At 47.0% G+C, this 20,238-nt stretch overlaps 1 protein-coding gene across 5 annotated transcripts in view; it reads right to left on the bottom strand.

Moving 5' to 3' along the window:
- SETBP1 (SET binding protein 1) overlaps positions 1–15,547 on the bottom strand; it is a 267,775-nt gene extending 252,228 nt beyond the window's left edge. For 4 of the 5 annotated variants that reach the window (XM_063319825.1, XM_063319829.1, XM_063319827.1 and 1 more), the window contains exon 1: positions 15,080–15,547. The gene's annotated coding sequence lies outside the window, so the exon portion shown is untranslated. Of the gene's footprint in view, positions 1–15,007; positions 15,041–15,079 lie in introns of those variants that run through there. The other variant, XM_063319826.1, reaches the window with a different exon arrangement.
- Between the last annotated feature and the right edge of the window lie 4,691 nt (positions 15,548–20,238).

The following is a 20,238-nucleotide window of genomic DNA, read 5'->3' as shown; positions in this document are numbered from 1 at the left end:
TGCCATCTGGCCTTAGAGGTGGTTTCTGTAGCTCATAGTAGATAGAAGTGCACCATAAAAACACTTATGCTTAAGTTGCACATCTTCTGGCAACAGGGAGGGGACTCATTTCCCAGAGCTGCTGTCACTGGTCTCATTTAAGGTGATCTTGAAGAACTAACAGACCCAAGGTCTCCTGCATGCCTGCATTGACTCACCCTGTGGTCAGCAAGTCTCTCCACTTCACCACCTGTGAAACAAGGATAATGCTTACCTCATTCAAACCTATTGTAGGGTGGGTTAGTTAATGCTCTTACATAGTTTTGAATGCGAGTGTTTACCGTGTGGTAGTCGCTAATTACTAACGCAATTAGTACATTATAGCCACCCAGTTGCAAGAAGCTGCTCCACCTAATTGACCGACCTTGCACCTTGCCTCTCCTTTGTGTCTATGGAGGTGATGGGAGTCAGGGTTACCTTCCTCTTCCAACCGGTCCAATCCAAAAAAAAAAAAAAAAAAAGGCTGTCCTATTTATCTGCCGTTTCTCATTGTTAATCTCCTTGGAGAGGGACGCAATGTACACACACTCCTGGGCTGCAACACAAACACAAGGTGGTAAAAGCTTGGCGGTGCAGCATTCCAGGGAGTTACTGCTCTGGTATGCACGCATGTACAATGGGCACTCTGTGCTGGCCTCCACCCACGGGCTTTTAACCTCTCTCACTGCTGGTAAAAAAGAGAAAGCTTCTGGCAGACAGCATCTAGCTCAGCAGGCAGGGCAGCAGGATGAGTGCGCGACCACCGAGGGTGCAGGGAAGGGACCACAGCCATGGGTGTAATCAACCAACCTGCCTGAGACCCTGCATTGAATGGGAGCTGAAATAAAACTCATGGCTCTGAGCTAGGAAGGGTCTTTCAGGTTTTGATTCACTGGGTAATGTTTTATGGAGGGTGAATAAAAATCCAACTCTCTGCCCCAAATTCTGGTTGTGGGTCTTTGACCCACGCGCTTGGTCATGACACCTAAACACTCATCCCTGCTTGGCTGTGTGCTTCCAGGTCGGTAGAAACAAGCAACAGATGAATAAAGTCATTGCATTACACCAGTGTCAGGTGAGTTCATGCCAAATCCACCTTAAAATACCACTTAAAAATATTGGCCTCCTGATCTGCTGAGGGCCTGAAGATGATGATATCACCAGACCCGCAGGTAGCAACAAATAACCCTGCACTCCAATGCCATGCTGAATTAACTGGGTCATTGTTTTCAGTATCTCCTTACTCTCCTCCAGGGTTAATAGTTAAATGACTTGGGTGCAGGGACATTATACTTGTCTTTCTTGTTTGGGCAGGCTACCTGCGCTTTGACTAATTAGGAAACCTCACTTCAGACTTCTGAACGTGTAACCTCTTTTGGAAACCTCCCCATCTCCCCTCTCGAGGCTGCCTTCGAGCAGAAGCGCTGAAGGGACGGCGATGAACACTTTTCCTCCAGCAGCTTTTCTGCCTTAGCTGGCAATGTGCAGATTTGGAAATCTAGGGAGGAAGTGGATTTTCCAGGAGGCCTCTAGCTCTCTTTTAAACACCTGAGAGATGGGGGCTGTCTAGACTTTTAAGTGCTCACCCAAACTGCCCTTCCAGGCCTCTGAGGCTCACCAGCATGAAGTCCCATTCAATAAGCAACTACAGAGGCATTTTACCATCCAAATTAAGATCCCTGAGGAAAGTGTTACTGCTAGCAGGCTTCCTGCAGTCAAGTTAAATTTGAGGAGGATAATTCACAGGTGAATGACAACAAATTTCACAGAAGTTGGCATTAGATCTTAATTAGGGAGAGATTCATGCTTCCTCTGATAAGTAATGAGAAATAATCAAATGCCTGTGTGCTCATCCTGGCAATGGCTGCTCACACATCTCTTATCAGCTCCTCTGGGCACCTCAAACACACTTCTTGAGGCAAAGGCCTGAAGTACAAGACCTCCCTTTGGGTCATACAAGATGCCTTCCATTAAGGGCTCTGAATAAGCTCCCTATCCTGCCTCAGGCAACTACTCAAGTATTCAGATGCCAGGGCTATAAAGTGATTAAACTGAAAATTTTCTGAGGACAATAACAGAAGTGAGAGCCCACAGCAGGGGGAAGAAATCCACCTGTTCGGGATTCTCTATGAAATGAAAGTGGGTTTTGCCCTACGCACAGGAGCAACCACGTTAGTAACAAGCAAACGTTGATTAGACAAACGCAGCCCAGCCAGGTTCAGCTGCCCAGCGTTTGTGCCCCTGCTTGATGCGCTCAAGCACCAGGAGCACTAGCAGAGAGCTTGGAGCGATATTAAGGGATGCTGCCCAAATCCCATAGTACGCTAGTCCCAGCCATGACTGTGGCTGTTGAGACTGCTTTTGATTTATCCATAGAGTCCAAAAGGCCAGAAGATGAAAAAGAAAAAAAAAAAAAATTCTATTGAACACCTTCAAGTGAGGGGAAACTGAGGCACTACTCTGAGAGTGTCACAGTGAATATGGAGAGGAACACACATCTTCTTGAACCCCACGCCTGTCATGTTGCCTTTGGATCTCACTTTCTCTCATGTGACATGTAAGTTAAAACCCTAATCTCTGCAAAATATCAGAAATCCTGGAAGCCTCTTTACACTCTATCTTTTTAAAACCATTCGCCACAAAGCACTGGAGACTATACAGCAATATTTAATGATGAGATATCACCTTTCACTCCGAAGACTCCCGGGTTGCTTCCTCGATTATATATGCCACCGCTGAAATGCAGCTGCCTCTGGGGCAGAGGCCAATGGACAACCCACATTACACCCAAGGGAAAGTTTTGGTCAGAAACCTGCTTTTATGAGAAGAGTCAGTGAAACTTCAGAATCCATCATGGGACATAAAAACCCAACAGCCTGGCATGCAGCAAGCTGCACTGAACTCAGTTAACCCACATTAGGAATACGCCAAAAAAAGCCCTTCAACATATTTCTTCATTATTGCTTTACAAAAAACCTGCAAATTTCAAGCGTGGTTGTGGTTGCGGTACATGCAGTGCCAGATGACCAGCAATACAGGTTCGATGGAACAGATATCTGACCATACTTTTATCTAATGGACCAGGGCATACAAGGGGGGGCTAAGCCTTTCTTCATGGCCACTTAAAAGCAGTTCCAGAGGATGGGTAAAACTTGTGAGCCATAAAGCCAGCGTGAAGCAGACAAGTGACATAGTATGACGCAATACAAAGTCTGCTGGGATAAAATTAAGTCACTGCAAATTTATTTATTTTTTTTTTTAACAAATTTGCACCAGAAGAATGAGTTTATATCGCGTCAGTATCATGCCCCAGTAGCACATTTAATCTGGCACTCAGAGCCCTGGAGCTAGATTTATTGCATCTTTGGACCACAGCCTTTGTTACTTCCTGTGGCCATGATACTCTGAAAGAACAAGCCAGCTTTGGCAGGGAGCTGGAAAAACGACTGTGACAGCTATTTTCCATCCACACTATAGATCCCATAGAAAACACCCTCTCCCTTTCACCCACCTTGTGTCAATCAGGGCAGAAACAAGGCAGAACTTCCCCTTTGAGCAAAACAAATGAACGTCATCTCTTATTAAAGAGTCAGAGATAGCCTGGTGATGTCCAAATCCTGACCAGACACAGCCCGGAGCATCCTGCCCTAGGTGACCCTGTGCTGAGCAGCGTGGTGGACTGGACAATCTCCAGAGGTCCTTCCAACCCCAGCCATTCTGGGCTTCTGTGGTGTATTTATTTCGTTCTCTATCTCCAGTGCTTGGCAAACTGGTCTCTCTATTGCGTGACAATTTTGAACACACCACTAAAATTCCCTGTCTATAAGATATACCCAGATACAGGCACGTATAAAATGGATGTGGATATACAACAGATACAGTATGAGATCCTCAACTGATAAGAATAATTGTGAGTAGAATGACCGTATGTGAATGCCTGTAATCCACAGATTATCTACAAAAATAACTAACTGACTAACTATGGCATGTGATTCATTAGTAGGGTGAGTTAGATGCACAGGGGATTACACAGCAGAAAGGTGGTTCCTCTCCGTGTGGTCCCCTTGCCTCCAGAGCTGCTTTTGTTACAGTCCTTCCACCTCTGCATTTGATTTGGCATGGTTTATGTGAGGCCTTTCTCGGAAGGGAAGGGAAGCTCTCCTAGGTGTGGTCCATCCACATGAATACAAGGGACAAGGATTAATGGCGGTTACCAGAACAACAGAAATGTAATCTTCACTCATTTCCATCGGCTTGCCCCGAGTCTAAGTGCTACCAGCCCTCTGAACCACCACCAGCATGACTGAGTAATGCTGACAGATGGCTCTGCCTTGGCGTGCCCAAGCCCAGCAAAGAGAGCCAGGAAAAGCCACACTAGAGGTGAAAAGACAAGATAACCTGAAGATCCCTCACGGCCAGATGAGGCTGCAAGCATCCCCCCTCCCAAGATAAAGAGACAGAAATAAATGAGATCTCAAGCATATCCATAATTACAAAGGCATGTAAGTGTGCACATTACACATATGTGTATCTGTCTTCTCAACACAGAGACATTAAGAGTAGATTATAGAATCATATTTGAATCCATAATTAGGTTTGAGACTCCAAAATTAGATCAGATAGTCACCTTTTTATGTAAGTAACTAACTATCGTACAGCGCTGAAGGGAGGGCCAACTGAATGATTAAACAACTGACATGGCCATAAATCACAAGGCCCATAAAAGCAATACTGCCCAAGGTGCAGCTGTGGCAACAGCCAGCGTAGCAAAGCACCCATCTGCGGTAGAAGGAGAGATGCCCATCATGTTGCCCAAGGACTTTTACAAGCTCCTGCCTGAGAACTGTGCCAAGGTTTTATAAATCTACTCACTCACAACCTAAAGCTGTATTTGGGTGTCGGGGAAGGCAGTACAGTCATCAGACCTGTAAACACCTCCTCATGGTGACTTCTGGTCTCTGAACAACTAACCCCCTCCCACTTGTGCCCTCTGGGATAATTCCTGCTGCAGGACTGCTCCAGAGCTGGGCTCAGTTCACTGGATTTACACCTCTGAGTCAAGGAATAGGGTTTGATCCCAATGACATCGGGAGTCAGTGTGCCATTTTTACCCATCACCCTTGTGAAGATTAGGCCTCTGGGACACTAGAAAACAGAATGAGATGTCAACAGTGTTTCAACTCTCTGCAACACAAAGAGCCAAGTCAGGAGATTTGCCTGCACCAGATCAACAGCAGGTTGTGGATCTCCCGGTCTGGGAAGCACCATCACTCTTACAGTGATGTACAATCAAAGGTGACTCCTGAGATGATCCAAGAGAATAGTCCTGGGTGCAGCAGTGTGTTCCACCACAAGGACAAAACTTATTCCGTTAACAACAGCCATAAAACTCTTTGGGGAAAAGTGTTAACATGCACGAGAAGGGGACTTCAGATGTTTACTCCGTTCGAGCCAGCCCTTGCCAAGTGCACCATCCTGGAGGCAGTGGCAGCCACTCCAGGCTACAAATGGAAAGTTTTATGGGTATTTAGGGAAAGGTTATTGGCACAGAGACCAGCCACAGAAAGCAAAAGCCTGCACAATTCCATCATCTGTATTACCAAACTTTCCTAGATCGACTCTGCTCTTGGAGAGCTGCCATCAGACACAGTAGCCTCCTTCTAACACCGTCGTGGTAGGGCAATAATCTCTCCTTCTCCTTCTGATCAAACATTTCCCTCTGCACCCTGAAATGTGTGGAAAATGGTTTCTCTATATAAATCATTAACGAGAGGTTTGTTTTTATTTACTGCTGCTGCCACAGGACTCCTCCTTCCTCCTTCTCTTTTTTTTTCCTCTCCTCCATTATTTCATTTTTGCTTGCACAAGTGCCAAATACACCAGCTTTCCCTCCCTTTAGGAAAAACAGAGAAATAACTGAAATAAAATGACACATCTGATAGAGAATGAACCAGGTCTTGGCTCAGCATTCATTCCTCAGAGCTGTAAGTGATGGCACAAGGAGGACCAAAAAGGCGCTGGTCCAGGATCTATCCTGTGCCCAGTCTAGAGGCTGTACAAACAACACATCCCATGTTACTCAATTCTGCATGCTTCAAACAAGACTAGGAGTAGGAAAGGTTGGATTTTGTCCATGCAGGCTTGCACTGTGTGTTTCCATGCTGAGTAAGCAGTGGTGTCTTGCTCGGTGCTGTGTCACGTTCTAAGCACCTCCAGCATCAAGGGGGGACTGTGGGAAAATGGGGCATATAAAGGGCATGCAAGAAGAAGAGTAATAATTTGGGATATTTAGAGGAAAGCACTGAGATTGATTTGCTTTAAACAATGTATCAGTCTTTTTTCTTTGAGGGAGGAGAGAAAGTCTGGGTCAGCAAAAACAAGAAGTACTCTTAAAGCCTCGTGGATTGCAGAAGGAAAAGCAGGAGGCAAAAGCAGAGCAGGACACAAGTGGACGCGGCTGGACGCGCGCAGGGCAAAGAGCAGCACAGCAACGTCAAGAGGCATAAACGTTAGTCAGGAGCATGCCGGTGGGAAGACTTGAGGCCAGGAATAAAGGCAAGATAACTAACAGCTGCTATGGGCAAAGGAAAGGACTAGCTTTGCCTCTAATGAGGCTGAAGAGGAAGCGGTTACAGAAGTGCTAGGAGAAGTTGAGTCAGACGTGAGATAAGAGCCTGCTGAGTACCTGCACTCCCAAAAGGCCTCTCCAGCTGAACTACTTCATTGTGCTCTTTGTGCAGCATTGCACACATCAAACTCTCTCTGAGGTGGCAAAGAGGATCAGGAGCACCAGATTCAAAGCTCAAATCCCTATTCAAGCAGGACCAGGGCTTTGGATTGTTATTCCCTTGTAATGCCACTGACTTCAGGATGGTGTTAAAGGTTGGATGCTGTAGCCAGCTGTTCAAAGGAGGTGATTCTGCCCCTGTACTCCACTTTGGTGAGACCCCACCTGCAGTATTGCATCCAGATCTGGGACCCTCAGCATGGGAACAACTTGTTGGAGCAAGTCCAGAGGAGGCCACAAAGATGATCAGAAGGCTGAAGGACCTCTACTATGAGGACAGGCTGAGAAAGTTGGGATTGTTCAGCCTGAAGAAGAGAAGGCTCTGGGGAGACCTTGTTGTGGCCTTTCAGTAACTAAAGGAGGCTTATAAGAAAGATGGGGAAAAACTTTTTAGCAGGGCCTGCTGCGATAGGGCAGGGGGTAATGGTTTAAAACTAAAAGAGGGGAGATTTAGACGAGATATGAGGAAGACATCTTTTATGCTGAGGATGGTGAGACACTGCCCCAGGCTGCCCAGAGAGGTGGTAGATGCCCCATCCCTGGAAACATTTCAGGTGAGGCTGGATGGGTCTCTGAGCAACCTGATCTAGTTGAAGATGTCCCTGTTCATGGCAGGGGGGTTGGACTAGATGTCCTTTAAAGGTCCCTTCCAACCCAAACCATTTTATGGTTCCATTCTGTGATTCTATGGGGTCAGAATTTGGGGGAATCGAAGGTCAAGTCATTCCTGGGTGCCCCGTCTCTCCACTGATGACATGTAGGTCTCTGTCTCTTAGAATCTGAGTCCTTCACTTAGGTCCCAACCAAGCAAAGTTTGGTCTGTGAATTCCAATGGGTCAAGAGGCCCCTGAACTGAGGCATCCATACCACTGCTCCCCAGCTGGAGTTGAATAAGGCCCCAGTCCCTACCTATGGCTATACTGCAGCTTATTGTTATTTTAGCTGTTGCTCACACTGTTTTTTTCAGAGGTTTTCCTCAAGGACCCTGGGAGGTCTGTTCACTGAGCTAAGCCTGAAGAAAATGTTCTGGCCTGAAATCCATGCTTAAAAGGCAGCATGTTTTAAGAGCAGCTGTGTCTTCAACTCTGATAAAAGGATGGAGGAACAGGACCTATGTTTCTGTGACTACCTCCTATGACACGGAACTGGGATCTAATGTAAACCAACACCTATAGCAAGTGCTATTTATGACACTTGCCAAGCAGGATTTGTAGGGACAGTGCCTCTCTCTTTAAGCCAGCAGACTGAATGATCTCCATCGACTTTAGGACACCTACAATGACACTTTTAATTTGACATGGCGTCATAAACCATGGCCTCCATTTTTTTGTCCCCCTCAAACACTAAAAGAAGACAGAGGCCTTCAACAAACCCTGCGTTTATATCCATTTATCAGCTCAAAGTCCGGCAGTTTAGACTGCTGCCCTGTTTAAAAGCATGTCGTTAGAATAATTTAAAAGGGAAAAGTGTTTCCTCTTCTTCCACAACCCTCACTTTTTCTGAATAATTAGGGAAAAAAAAGGAACAACTGACAGATGGAGAGAATTTACTCAACATTTCAGGAAGAAAATTGCCATCAAGCAAAGAGAAAGCATGACATTTTTCAGTCCATTAGGTGAAGGTTTAGGGAAGCTACAAGGATGTGAGTATATGGGTTAATATTTTAAAGTGTTTTGCAACCTTAGGAATAATGGGCACGTATAATAACACTTTGCCCAGATGCCTGCTCTAATATTTTGCATGTATACAATCCTGTTCAAACACTTACTAAACTCCCCCAGTTAAGCTTCACATCTCTGATCCCTTCTGAAAAAGAACTGAAGAATTCAGTAGAGAATTATTCCCCTGTACAGAATTACACTGAATCCTCACTATAGAGCTCCATAGGAAGGCTTTAGAGAGAAAAAGAAAAAAAGAAGAAAAAAAGAAAAAAAAAAGAAAGAAAAAGAAAAAATTACAGGAAGGATTTCCTTGTCTAGCCAACTAATAGTGTTTTAGAGGTGTTTCAGTGGAAACCCCATTGCATTCTCCAAAGCCAAAATTTAGCAAGACTCTAGGAGAGGTAGGCATGGGTCACAGCATTGCTCCAGAATATGCTAGGTCTGGAAACACACAGTGAAGTTAGGCCAGTGTCCCAGTCTTAGAAATCACAGCGGTAGGATATTTAGGATATGTGGATTCATATGGAGGAAAGGCACGCCTGTAGTGCCTTTCAGCTTGACCTCTGATTTGAGTATCATCATTTTCTCCCTTCCATCTTAAAACCAACTTCCCCATCTGCTAAAATACCGGGACAGAAACAGAATGATTCATTGTATACATATATATATCTCCGTTTTAAAGGTTAAGGCTAACAAAAATTTCAAAGTAACATAAAACCTCAGGCTTCCGATCTTTAACCCATCTCTAATTTTGAGGTATTTAAGTGAGTCCTGGGTTACCCCATGCTTGCCTACCACACATTCTTCTGAGCAGCTTTCCCAAGTACTGTTGCAGGAGATACTGTACTGCAGGAGAAGAAACTTTGCCTTCGTCACTGTCACATTCATACAGCCCTTAACTGCCCAGGACTGCACAGCAGCTCTTACAGAAACAGGAATTCACTCCTTCAAAGGCAGTAAGAAGCTAAAAAAGTAGCCCCCACAACAGCATTTCGCCTCCACCCCAGCATCCCACTCTGCCAGGCATTTGCATCCCAATATATCATGCTCTGCAGAGCCAAGCCTTGGGCCGCACTGCACTTTGGTATTCACCAGGGCAGGTCAGAGCCTTGCCATCACCTTCTGACCTTACGTTTGCATGGAAATTGGTCTCCTCCTGCATCGCTTTTCCACACATTATGCTTGCTTTCAAAGAAGTGCATCAGACTCACGGGCTCTACCTAGGGAGGACAACTCAGGCTCATCCTTAACCATTTGCACAACTCCTTTTTTCCTCCTGCAAGACCCTCATGCTGGATGGACACAAGCCTCATCACTGCCCCCACACATAAGCAACAGTAAACCGGACCCCGCGATCTGTAAGCAACACTGGTGACCGTATTCCCAGAGTACTTCTCTGGCCACCTTCCTGTTTTGTCACCTGTGCTTCAGCCTTATCATTTTGCCCTGCATATCTGAAGTCAACAGGTTCATCACCATTCTGGCAAAGGCACGTGGGTTCGGTGGACAGGCAGCCAGTCAAAGATCATAGAGATAGAGAGGCTAGAGACCTTGCAAAGATTCCCAGCTACACTGGGAAGTAAACTAGAGTTGTAAAGATCATAATCAAGCCTGGATCAAATCCTGCCAATCCTCAGGTGTTTGAGGTCCAGAGTTTCGATTTGGCCTTCTAGAGAGAGAGAGGTGACTAACCTGAGAACTCTTCAAAATTTTCAATTTCATAAAAGACAACAAAAGCCTAAATGAAATAATGCCAGAAGATTGCTTTTCATATCCAGCTGCCCTACAGCTTATGGTAAAAGCTCATCATTGTGTTTGGACAATCTGTGCTGCAAAGTAAATCCAACTCCAAAAGGGCAAAATAGCCTCTAACTCTGCTCCCTCTCAAGAGCTGATAAACAGAAATTACCACCTCCTACTTCCTTCAGACATTTCCTCAGCCCTGAAAGACAAGCTGCATTATCCTCTGACTGCTTTTATTCAATTTAAGAAATTATTTTTCCTTTGCCTTTACCTATTTATCCCACTCGCTTTGCTCTCTCTACGACCAGTTAAATGTGAGTGCAGAATCCAGGAGCCTGTTGGGGAGCTGTGCTTGTTCCCAGCATCCAGCAGCTCTCCAAGCAGGTCCAAATATGCAATGCATTTTTGAAGCCACATCAAGTGAGGCCTTCACGATGAGAGAAGGAGAAAGAAACCATCTCTAAGGGTTTGAGTGCACCTCTGAAACAACTGCGCTAACAACGCGCGCTTGCAACCTGATTTCATGCCCTTATCAAAAGGCAAAGCAGTCCCAACCTCAAAAGTTTGGAAATCATTTTCAGATCTGACAGTTCCCCCAGGCTAAAACCTGGAGTTGAGGGGTTTTAAAGCCCATCTTTAATCAAGATGACAATTTCCTAAAAGGATGAGTCATTTTATTTCCTCAACAATAATAATGGGAAAGGAAACCTTTTTTTTTTTTTTTTTTTTTTTTTAAGCAAGCTGGAAAGACAGAAAGTAACTAGAACAGAACCTATAAGAGTAGCAAAACCAGTCCCAGTAGAAACCACAAGCCCTGCAGCAAAACACTGGGAACCTCCTCTGCTAAAGTTCTCCCACAGACTCCTGCCTTTCTTCCTAGGCTTCGTAGCTAAAGCTTGGATTGCTGCTGCCCTAAAAGTGCCCAGTCTTCCCAGCAATGAGGCTAGATTTTGCTGTGGGTTTCATCTGACCACCTTTTTCTTTTGTGCACAGATTTGACGCCCTTCTCTCGTCACCAAATGCATGCTCAATCGCAGCGCTTACACACTCAAAACCCTCCATGTCCACATGCTACAGCAGGCAAAAATGACATGCTGAATTTCTGATCATGGCTCAAATCCCATTCAGTTGGCCCTACTGCATCATGGAGCAGATTTTGGCAGTTATTAACACTGCCTTTCAACATCATCACGGACCCATAGATCACAGATACTCCAGAGATGGGTAGTTAACGGGGAGCAAGAAAGACCGCCTAGGCATATGGTTAAACAAATCAGTCATCAATTCACTGGGAGAGCTTTCATTTCCATCACAGCAATCTGTTGGATCCCAGAACTGTTTTTACGTGGTTCATTAGACAATAGCCTTTCTTGCTACTAGTTGGGTCAAGAGTCAAAATTGCTGTGTAATTGCAAGTCTCCAAGCACAAGGCAAGAGTTTTTCAGTCCTGGAGGGTGTCGTCCAAAGGGGAAAGAAAACAGAAGGGAAAGATTATGTGTGAGCAATTGAGCCCTAGTGAGAGGGCAAAAAAAGTCACTGAAACTGGGATTAGCCAAATCTTGTAACGGAAAACAAGAATCCTGTTGGTAAGCTGGCACTTACATCTAAGAGACACGTGTGCTGGGGAAAACGAGCTCAAAGGATGGGTCAAAACAGACCAGAAGAGTAAATTAAACATCATCCAAAGCCAAACAATGATGGTTAGGCCTTTTCAAACATTTAACTCCTTGAGTTAACTAAGCATGTAGCAACAGCAGTTATTAAAAAAGAACAGTTCCCAACTTAATCAAAGTACATTATTGGAAATGATACTGAGGAACCTCAGTAGAGAAACCCAGTAAATATCAAGTCAAGCTAAATAGCTTAGTTATGATTATTATTAATAATAAATCATGGCCACTGTTTCTTTTGTTTGCCAACAGCTAGCATCATTTATGGCTCTACACAAACCTAAAACACCATTTTATTACATTTCAGAGACTGCATCCTCCTAAAATGATAATGTGTTAATAATCTATGCTGGGCTTTTTGGCCGGAACCAAAGAGCTCAAACAACTTGAAATAACACCAGCAAAAAATTATTTATTCCCCATCCCTAGTTGCAGAGAAAACAGAGGTTTTCTTGGCTCAGCTACTTCTCAATAGATTTCTGGTTTCAATTAAAACTTTGAGTCTGAGAAGTCAAAAAAAAAAAAAAAGCCAAAGCCAATAGGAGATGGAAGAGAAGTCTCCATTCACTGTGTGTTTCTGCTTTCTTCTCCCCCCCCCCCCCGGCTTTTACATAACCCTTCCAAGCTAAAAGCTGAGATTAAAGTACAGCTATATTGTTTGGAGGGTTTTTTCTCCTTTCATCTAAAAAACAAATGGAGAAAAAAAAAAAGTTTCTCCTTTGAGTGGCAGTTGGTTCAGACCGAGGGGAGCAATCTCAGCGAAGGCTGAGGAAGCGCAAGAAGGTGTGTGTGAAACAGACACTTGCACGTTTTCCCTGATAGGCATTTTTTTCCTCCCGTCTGCGATAAAAGGTCCTAGACACTTGTTTCCTCAGGTTTGTGATATCGCTGCCAAACGTTACACGGGCGATTATATCATTACTAGAGCCCGCACCAAGTTAGTCCTGGCTGCAGGGGCTGTCGGATCAATAATTGTTCCCATTTGGGTCCATAATATTCAACACGGGATTGGATTTGCCAGCAGTCCTTTACCCCTGAAATCCTCCTGTCAATACGAAAAGGATCAAATTACTTTCCCTGACAGCAGAGGACTAGCAGGCTCAGCGCTTTGCTCGCCTCGCACATCTTTTGCCGTTTGACAGACGGACATATAAGGCAACACGGCGGGTCCCCGTGTCCCCCCCGCCCCGGGCCCGGCCCGGCCCCGGCAGGGCCACCGCGAGCCCGCGGCTAATGAAACACCTCTGCTGGCGGAGGGAGAAGCCCTGCCCGGCTTCCCCTTATCCCCCCCGCCCCTCCATCCATTTGCTTGTGGCGGACTCCTCCCAGTGCCCAGCTCGGCTCGCCCAGCTCCAGCAGCCGCCGACCCGCACCCCCTAGTCCGAGGTGGGGGGCACCGCCACCCCACGGCACCGGGATGAACGGTCAGTGGCCCCCACCCCCAGCCGCCTCCCCATGCACATCTCCCTCCACACACCACCCCTCCACGCACGTCCTCCTTCCCCCCCCTGCGGGGAAGCCCCCCCGCATCTCCCCTTTCAAACCCACCCGGGGCATGGGGGACCTGCTTGCCGGGAATGGCGGGGGGACGACGACGGGGTGTTCCCCCCCGCCACCCCGTAGGTCCGGTTCCCGGCGGTGAAATGCCCTTTTAGCATCAGGCGTCAGGCCCGAGATTATCAGTGCCGTTTATTTGAAGCGGAAACGAATCGGAAATCCTTCTCTCAACTGCCTTTTTAGACACATAAATACGCGCAGGCAGGGGCGGGCAGCGCGGGGGATCGCCGGTGCCCGGTGTGATGCGCACACACACTCACACGCACTCACACACACACACACACACACACACACACACAGTCTCACACACACACACACATCGGGAAATAAGGGCTGGAGGGGGCCCCCGCCTCGCCGGAGGGACACGATTGCCCCTGCCCGCCGCCGGGGAGACCCAGCGAGGAAGGGGCGTGAGTGTGTGTGTGAGTGTGATTGTGTGTGTGATTGTGTGAGTGTGTGCGTGTGTGAGTGTGTGTGAGTGTGTGTGCGCGGAGCCTTGCGCCAGGGCTGGAGTTGACAATAGCCGCCCCCCGGCTGCAGGCTGCGTTTTGCCCCCCCGACACAAACATACACAGGCACACACCCCCTCCCGATAATATCGACAGTATTCAAACCGCCCAAAGCCGAACTCCACTTCTACCAGGGGTGGAGGGGTGTGGGGGGAAAGAGGGGCCACCGGGGTCCCGGGAACGGCAATCACCAGCTTATTGATAACCATTATTAACGCGCCTCACTTCGGCACTGAGCGGGGGGGGGGGGGGGGGGGGCTGTCCCGCATTGCTAATTACACACACACACAACCCCTTTCCTCCACCCCCCAACACTTCTTTCCTCCTGCAAATTGCCGCTTTTCGGGGCTGCGTGTCCTTTTCAATGTCAAAACAAGCGCGGGGCCGCGGCGGCCGCCCCGGGGCAACACCGCTACCGCCCCCCACCCCCCGGCCCCATTCCTGAGCACCCCCCGCGCACACACACACACACACACACACACGCGCACACACACACGCACACACACACACACACACACACACATCCCCATAAGGTTACAACGTTGCTCTCTAGCTCCACTTAACCTGCAATTTACGAAGCGGGGGGGTCTTCCCCCCGGCCTCTCCACACGCACACACATAGCTGCCACCTACCCCCGGCACTATCGGGGAAACACATGCAGGCTACCAAAGGGGTGGGGGGAGATAAAGCGGGGGTAAATATATTACACAAAGTCCTAAAAAAAAAATTGCAACCCCTTCCCAGCAGCACGGTTTTACACCCCCCCCCCCCCAAAAAAAAAACCACACACATACACACACTCCCACCAGCCACAAAGCGTTGGGAGGGAAGGGGTCGGAGGGGGAGAGGACTCGCATGCATTGCACAGCGAAGAAATATCCCCCCACACCCCCCCAAATAAATAAAGCCCTTTCCGCGCCATTGCAAAGTCACAACACGAAAAAAAAGGAGACGACATTAACTTTTGCATGCAGAGGGGAAAAAAGGCGGGGGGGGGGGGGGCGAGAAGGGAAAAGAAACAGGGGTAAGACCCTCCTGCAAACCGGATCGTCAAGACAGACCTTTCCTCGATGGCTCAGGTTTTTTTGTTGCCCTTTTTTTTTTTTTTTTTTTTTTTTTTTTCTTTTACTAACCCATATCCCCAAAACGGCAGCGGGGGTTTCTTAGCAGCTTCCTCCTCTTCTTCTTCTTCTTTCTTCCTCCTCCTCCTCCTCCCTCGGATTTCCCCCCTTCGTGTCTCTTCTCTTTTAGATCCCGGTTTCAATCCCTCGCCACAGCCCCCAAAGGTGCTTTTGCTTGTGTTGCGGCAAACCCATGGCGGTGTTCATCTGTCAGATTAGGGGAGCGCACGGCCGCGCAGCACACGCAGAGCAGAGAGGGAGGAGGGCGGGGGGGGGGGGGGGGAGGAGGAGGAGGGAAGGCACCCGGAGAGAGGGAGATGGACGGACAGACGGAGGGATAGATAGCTCGGCGGATAAATGATAGATAGATATAGATAAATAGAGCGAGATAGAGCAAGAAGGGGGGAAAATGGCGTCTTGGAAGCCGGAATCCCGGAGTAAATCAAATTAACACGCAACACCCAGAGCAGTCCCGGCTAATTTTAGCAGGATCCAAAATAAAATGAAAAAGGAAAAAGGGGGTGGGAAGGAGGAGATTGTGGGGGGGGGTGGTGTGTGGAGGGGGTGAAAGAAAGGAGGAGGGGGGGAAGGAGAAAAAAAAAAGGAGAGAGAAAAAAAAGAAGAAAAAAAATCAATGCACTGGATAAAATCCTGGATTTGAAATCGATGGAGCTTGTCTCTGTCTCTCTCTCTCTCTCGCTTTTTCTTTTCTTTTCCTTTTTTTTTTTTTTTGCCTTTTTTTTGGAGGGGAGCTCTTTTTTGCTTTCTGTTTGTTGTTGCTGGTTGTTTGGGGGCCTTTTGAAGGGGGGCGAAGCAGAGGAGGGGGGGGGGAAAGCGTTTTCGGTTTTGCTTTTCCCGGCGAGGAGTTTTTTTCGTCGGTTTTGGTTGTTGCTTTTTTTTTTTTTTTTTTTAAAAAAAAAAAAAAAAGCCACACGAAAAGAAAGAAAGAGGGGGAAAAAACAAAACAAACAAACAAACAACAACAACAAAAAAAAAACAACCCCGCGACGAGAAAAGGTCTGCTGCTTTGGCGGCGAGGAAGCTGCTCCCTTTATTCCGTCTCTCGTCTGCGGAGCGGGCCGGTGCCGGTGCCGGAGCTCCGGCGGGCTGCGGGGCTGCGGCCGCCCGCTCCCCCCGCCGCGCCGCCCCGCGCCCGGCCGCGCCGAGGAGGGAGGGAGGGAAGGAGGGAGGGAGGGCAAAGGGGAGGCGTGGGGGGGGAACACCCCCTTTTCCTAACGGGCACGGGGTCTGTCCTCACACACACACACGCACACACACACAGACCCTCGTTGAGAGGACGGTCTCGGGAAAGGGGGCGTCTGGGGGCTGCTTTTTTGCTGCCCGCTGGATTTTTCCTTTCTCTTTCTTTTATTTTGTCTTTTGGTCTGGTTCTTCTCCCCCCTCCTCCTTCCCCCCCACCCGCCACACACACTCTCTCCCTCCCTGCGAGGGGCGGCGATTTGTTTAAGCAGATCTGGGGGGGGGGGGGGGGGGGGCGGGGGGGGGTGATGGCTCCGTCTCTCTCTTCCCTCTGTTTCTCTCGCTGGCTCCCGGGGTTCTGCAGCACTGGGGCGGGAGAAGCGGGGGGTGGGGTGGTGGCGGGGGGAATAAATGGTAATGATCAGACACACACACACACACACACACACACACACGCACACACACAGAGGCACAGACTCGGTGTGGCTGCAATGCTCAGCCCTGGGTTAATGTACTCAACAGTGCCACTACCTGACACAACAGCAGCAGTGATGGGGGCAGGGGAGAAAAGGCAGAGAAGGTGAGGCTCAGGTTAGTGGTATTTATCCCACTCCAATCTCTCCCTCTCCCACCCCCTGAACTCCAATCTCCACCCCCCACCCCCACCCGCAACGTCCTTTTCACAGCGCAGCCCCCGTGGGCTCATGACCTCTGCGGGAGATTTTGGGGGTCCAGTCACTGCCGTTCAGACCTGAGGTGAAGAATTCCTCTCTGCGTCTGGGGGAGACAAGCAAAGACTCCCAACACCTATTTTAAGGGTTAAAGTCCCCCCCCCACACACACACATACCTTTCAGTATGAAGCAGTAACTGTGCCCAAAATACAGCACAAATTCATCTCCGGGACAGTGGGATTGTGCAAAATCTGAGTCATGGAATCATAGAATGGTTTGGGTTGCAAGGGACCTTTAAAGGCCATCTAGTCCACCCCCCCTGCCATGAACAGGGACATCTTCAACTAGATCAGGTTGCTCAGAGCCCATCCAACCTCATCTGGAATGTTTCCAGGGATGAGGCATTTACCACCTCTCTGGGCTACCTGGGGCAGTGTCTCACCATCCTCAGCATAAAAAATTTCTTCTTTATATCTCATCTAAATCTCCCCTCTTTTAGTTTAAAACCGTTACCCTTTGTCCTATTGCAACAGGGCCTGCTAAAAAGTTTGCTCCCATCTTTCCTGTGGGCCCCCTTTTGGTACTGAAAGGCTGCTGTAAGGTCTCCCCAGAGCCTTCTTTTCTCCAGGCTGAACAACCCCAACTCTCTAAACCTGTCCTCGTAGCAGAGATGCTCCACCCCTCTGATCATCTTTGTAGCCTCCTCTGGACTTGCTCCAACATGTCTTTCCTGTGCTGATGGCTCCGGAGCTGTATGCAGTACTGCAGGTGGGGTCTCACCAGAGCAGAGTCGAGTCCTTGGGCTTTTGCTTTCCCACCCGTTCTCTGCCAGCAGTATAGTTGACACTGCCACTTGGGTTACGGGTTTGGCAAACCTTTACTCACAGGGGTAAATTGTTGGCTTGTCTGAGTAATCCCGCAGGTGATGAGGAGAAACCCCCAGAAAAAGGAAGGTTTGTGGGATGGAGCTGTGGAAGTGTACTTACTGGTGAAGGTAACACTGGAGGGGGGATTTGGGAGTACCCCCCAGGTTTGATCCCTTTCAGAGATAGTGCCACAGGGATCCCTGTCCCAGAGTGTTGCAGGAGGCTCAAAGGACACTGAGTTTCTTCCTTCTGGGACAAATGGTTACCACGGGCTATCATCTGAGTGACCTGAATTCAGGGTTCGGCTGATGCAAGGACTGCCTGAGTTGACCCCCAGCAGCCAGGGAGGCTTATGCATATGCCCTGATCCCTTAATTGTGTAGCAACAGATCGACGACACAGGTCCCACTCAACCATCAGCTGGGTAGGTAAGCTTTGTATGTCCCACGAGATACCAACATAGCCCTCACCAACCAACAGAAGACTCAACTACACGGGTGGGTATGTGCCCTCAGCCCCGCCGTGTTTCCTCACGTGTTCTGGGAAAAGCTCCTAGACCAAAAAACACTCCAAGCCATTATTTCCCTTTGGATCTCTCCACATGACCGACCTCTGCTGTGATGCCTACAAATCCCAAGCTAAAGAGTTTGGGTAGATGCAACGGGCCATGCCTGTCCTTCGTCTCTCACGGTCCTTTCCTCCAGCTTCTCTCCACCAATAGGAGAAAACAAATAAACAAATAAATGCAACACACAGGAAAAAAAGATGACCAACAGATCAACCCCACCTCCATTCCAAACAAATATGCAACCCAAAAACTTCTGAATTGGAAATGTCACACTGAAAATGTTGATACTTCTGATTGGAACCAAACAAGAATTGTCATTTTGAATCAGTGCTTTGACATGGAAGGGAGGCTTGTTTGTTTAAATTAAATCACCCAACTGGAGCTACATTTTGTCATTTTGTATCCGAATGAAACAAAAAGAAATAGTTTCAACATATCTTGGCAGAGCTGCCAGTGACATTTTCCTGTGAAGAATTTTGGTTTCAAAAACTTTTGGCAGGTAAACCCTCTACATCGAAGGGCTCCATTGACCATTGTCTTCCTCCTTAGAATAAGCCAACACATGGTTATGAAATAATTGGCTAGATTGGCTTAACACAAAAACCAAATTATGGACCAAAATACTCAAAATAATAATAATAAAAAAAGAACAAAACACTTCTGATTTTCCTTTGTTAGAAAATAGTGTTTTGTTTATATTTAATAAGTTTGGGATAAAAAGTGTTTTGTGAGCTTTTGGGGTTTTTTTATTTATTTTGTATTTCTTGTATTTCTTGTATTTCTTTTATTCTGGAGAGTATACATACACATATACAAGTATATCTAAGCAGCCCCATTTAAATCATTTCAAACTGAGAAGTTCAATTTGGGAAGCAATCGAGATAATGACTTATTTAATGCTCACTTACTTTGAAAACATGGGCGAGTCTAAAATAATAATACTAAAAAAGCCTCAAAACTACTAAAGGAAGTTTTTGACTGTTCCAAAGTTATTTTTAGGCCTGTCTTATGTGTAACTGGGGAAAAAGAAAATCACACCTGGCTACCTGTAGACCTCAAACTTTGAAAAGTTTCATGATAAATTTCATAAGCAGAAAAAGATCCATCCCTTTGAGTGGGTAGGACGTGTGTACATAAATCATTGTGGATCAGGGTTGACATCAAAGGTTTTTGTACCTATGGCTTTGTCTTCCTGACCTAGAACACTTTTCTTTTTCAAAAAACCTCCTCCCTCTGACTCTGCTGTGTGTCAGGGAGTTCATACAATGTAAGTGGGTAATCTGAAAAAGGAAATTCCCTTTTCTTTGTTCTTTTCACTTAAAAAAAAATACTATGGCATTCATGAAGTTGGTTTGGTTCCTGCAGCGGACCTGAGATGAGTTTCATATTTGTGTCTAACCATTGGTACATAACCTTGACTGCATGAGACAGGCAGATGTTTTATAATGAAGGCCATGAGCCTGTTATTTTTATATAAATAACATACTGAGCTAAATACATATATGTCTTTCTAGGTTCAAGGTATGAATTAATGTTATGCGTGATTATTGGGTGACTTGTACGTTGATGTGAAAGAAAAAATATATCTTGCAAGGCCCACAGTAAAACACTGGTAACACTTTATACAATTCAAAAATATCAAAAAAGGTCATTAAAAATAGCTATTTGAAATTGTTCTAATGGCTTAAATCGGACTGTTTTCCTCATGTGTTCTAGCTTCTCAGCACACTTTTAGCATTCTTCTGAGCTTTACATAGCAGATTATCTCTCTCTCTCTCTCTCTCCCTACCTACCTACCTACCTACTTACCTACTGACTTAACCTAGCTAACCTACCTAACCTACCTACCTATCTATCTAATCTA

Source organism: Chroicocephalus ridibundus, chromosome Z (genome assembly GCF_963924245.1).
Source record: "Chroicocephalus ridibundus chromosome Z, bChrRid1.1, whole genome shotgun sequence".
In the NCBI taxonomy this organism is placed as follows: Eukaryota; Metazoa; Chordata; class Aves; order Charadriiformes; family Laridae; genus Chroicocephalus; species Chroicocephalus ridibundus.
The sequence above is the reverse complement of the archived record's forward strand: the minus strand, read 5'-3'. Positions and strand labels throughout refer to the sequence as shown.